This window comes from Balaenoptera ricei, chromosome 18 (assembly GCF_028023285.1).
Source record: "Balaenoptera ricei isolate mBalRic1 chromosome 18, mBalRic1.hap2, whole genome shotgun sequence".
NCBI classification, from domain to species: domain Eukaryota; kingdom Metazoa; phylum Chordata; class Mammalia; order Artiodactyla; family Balaenopteridae; genus Balaenoptera; species Balaenoptera ricei.
Genome location: NC_082656.1, coordinates 31,197 through 34,331, shown reverse-complemented (window position 1 = coordinate 34,331; position 3,135 = coordinate 31,197). Strand labels below are relative to the sequence as shown.

General features: G+C 43.6%; 1 long non-coding RNA gene across 1 annotated transcript; it reads left to right on the top strand.

The window, feature by feature from the left end:
- Nucleotides 1-1,238: 1,238 nt before the first annotated feature.
- LOC132352625 (uncharacterized) lies at nt 1,239-2,554 on the top strand. Its single transcript, XR_009498815.1, has 2 exons — nt 1,239-1,416; nt 2,212-2,554. It is a non-coding gene; the product is annotated as an uncharacterized LOC132352625 (long non-coding RNA).
- The last annotated feature ends 581 nt before the right edge of the window (nt 2,555-3,135 follow it).

Below are 3,135 nucleotides of genomic sequence, written 5' to 3'. Positions count from 1 at the left end.
TGTTGTCTCTAATTTCTTTCATCAATGTCATCCAGTTTTCTGAGTACAGGTCTTTTACCTCCTGGGTTAGATGTATTCTTAGGTATTTATTTTTGTTAATGTCATTGTCAATGGGGTTGTTTTCTTAATTTCTCATTCAGTAGTTTGTTGCAAGTGTATAGAGATGCAATAGATTAATTTTGTATCCTGCAACTTAACTGACTTTTCCAATGAGTTCTATTTGTTTTGGGGGGGTCATCTTAAGGATTTTCCATATAAAACATCATGTCATCTACAAACGGTGACAGTTTTACTTTTTTCTCTGCTGTCGGATTCCTTCTATTTCTTTTTCTCATCTAATTACTATGGCTAGGACTTCGTAGACCATGTTGAATGAAAGTGGTGAGAGTGGTCAGGGTTAGAGCTAGGTTTAAGCATAACTGGTCTTCTTCCCCTTCCTCCCGCTCCATCTCTCTGAGGTCTCCAGGAAGGACAGGACTTGTCCAGGGTCACAAATGACTCAGGGAGTTGGGCTGGGCCATTGTTTCTCTGCCCCTCAGTCCTGGGCACAGTTTTGTGTACTGTGTACCTTCTTTGACCAGGTGTCCATTTAGAGCTTTCCCTATTTTTAATGGGGTTGTTTGTGTTAGAGTTCTTTGTATATTTTGAGACAAATTCTTTATTAGATATGTTTGCAGTTCCCCCCCCCCCCCCCCCCAGTTTGTGTTGTCTTTCGATTTTCTGAATGAGGTTTTTCACACAGTAGAAATCTTTAATTTTATAAAGTCCATGGAATCCTTTGTTTTTCTTTCTGGATTGCTTTTTTGTGTTGTGTGTTAAAACTACAAAGCTTCTGGTCTAGATAACCAAACCCAAGCTCATATCAATTTTCTTTTATGTTTTCTCCTATAATTTTGAATAGTTTTGCATTTAAAACTTGTCTCTGAGTAATTTTGAGTGAATTTGGTGTAAGTTGTAAAGCTTGTGTCTACATTCATTTCATTCCATACGGTTTCCAATTCATTGTTCTTTAACTACTTTGGAGAAGTTTCGGGATATTGCCTTCATTTCAGTGTGAATTTCCACAATTTAATGGGTTCAGCAGTTCTGCCAGCAGGGGGCGCTGTCTCCAGCGACCCGTGAGGGAGGCACGGCCTGCACTTCCCGCACTGACCACAGGGTGGCGCTGAACCCGCCTCTCTGACCCACAGCGCACGCGCATTCCCCGCGGACTCGGCTCTGAGCGCAGCTGAGGGGAGTTGTGTCTCCTCAGGCACCGCCGAGGCTGCGGCTGGGACGCTGGGCTCAGCTTCTCTGCCGACAGGAGCTCGGTCTCCTCAGGACTCGCTGGGGTTTCGGCTCAGGACAACGTGAGGCTGCGTCCACGCGGACGGGAGCTGGGTTTCCTGAGGACGCAGGCGACGCGGGGAGGAAAAGGTGAGGAAAATTGGGGAAAAGTGGAGAGAAGCTTCCTGGGGGCGACTGACGGCTGAGGGGGCCCGTCTTCGTGCGACCCGGAAGGGCTTGGCGTGCAAAGCTGGGTTTTCGGTCAGGCTGGTGCGCGGTGGAGCCGCGTGGGTTGTGGGGTGTGCAGTCTTCCCCGCACCGTTTACCGTGGGGCTGCCCTTCCCCTCGGTGTGCCCGTGGCCCCCTCGTCGTGAATTAACGGACCCCGCCCGTGCGGGGTGGGTTCTGGGCTCTCCGTCCCGTCCCTCTGGTCTGTGCGCCTGTTTTGAGCCAGTTCCGCAGTGTTTTGGTGGCTGTAGCCTCGCCATGTAGTGTGAAGTCAGGGAGGGAGGTGCCTCCGGCCCGTTCTCCTTTCTCAGGGTCGCCTTGGCCATTTGGGGTCCTTTGTGGTTCCACACACACCTTAGGAGGATTTGCTCCATTTCTGTGAAAAACACCGTTGGAGTTTCAGGAGCGCCTGCATTCACTGTGTGCACCGCTTTGGGTAGAACGGACATTTTAGCACCAGTAATTCTTGCGTTCCATGAGCACGGGGTGTCTTTCCATCGATTTGTGTCTTCTTCAGTGTCTTCATCAATGTCTTAAAGTTTTCAGGTCTTTCACATCCTTGGTTAAATTTATTCTGTGGTATTTTGTTCTTTTTGACGCAATTGTAAATAGGTTTTTTTTCTCTTTCTGATGGTTCATTATTAGTGTTTAGAAATGCAGTTGATTTGTGTGTATTGATTTTGTATCTTTCCTGAATTCATTTATTATTTCTAACAGGTTTTTTTGGTGGAATGATGTGGAAAATTGAACTTCCAAAATCCCACGGTTTCTACCACATCCAAGTCATCCCCAACAGGGAAGAAAGGGAAGCCCTTTATATTGGGAAGTCCTCATACAGTCTTTCCACAGTGCCTCTAAATGACGTGTGGACTTGGGGTGAACTGGATCTGGGTAAGGCTTGGCCTCTATGGAAGTTTGATGTTTCCTCTGCCTTTCTGGCATGGTTTTGACATGGTGTTTTGAAAAGTCATTGACTTTCCAGTAATTTCAAACGTACAGACAACTTTACATACAGAAAAGCAAGTCTTGTATCTTGATTAAATATATTCCTAAATATTAATGTTGACATTATTTAAAATGGAATTGTTTTCATAAGTTCTTTTTCAGATTATTTATTGCCAGTATATATGTATAAGATAGATTTTTGTGAATTGATTTTTTTTTTCCTGTAACTTTGCTGAATTATTGACTAGTCAAATAATTTTTTGTTGTTACAGGAAGTTTTATATAGAAGATGGTGTGATCTGTGTTCTGTGAATAGACACAGTTTTAATTTTTCCATTCACATATGGATGGATGCCTTTTCTTTCTTTCCTCAAAACTCTGGGTAGAACTTCCAGTACACTATTATCAGCGGCGGAGGCCAGCTTCCTGGCCTTGTTCCTGATTTCAGGAGTAAATCTTTCAGTTTTTAACATTGAGCATGATGTTTGCTGTGGCTTTGTATACTACTCTTTTTCATATTGAACAAACTTCCTTTTATTCCTACTTTCTTGAGTGTTTGTATCATGAAATAGCACTGGATTTTGATTATAGCTTTTTCTGCAGTAATTGATATGATCATGTGTTTTTACTTCACATCTTTATAGTTGTTCAATACATTGCTTAGTTTTAATGTTGAACAACCTGACATTTCTGGTG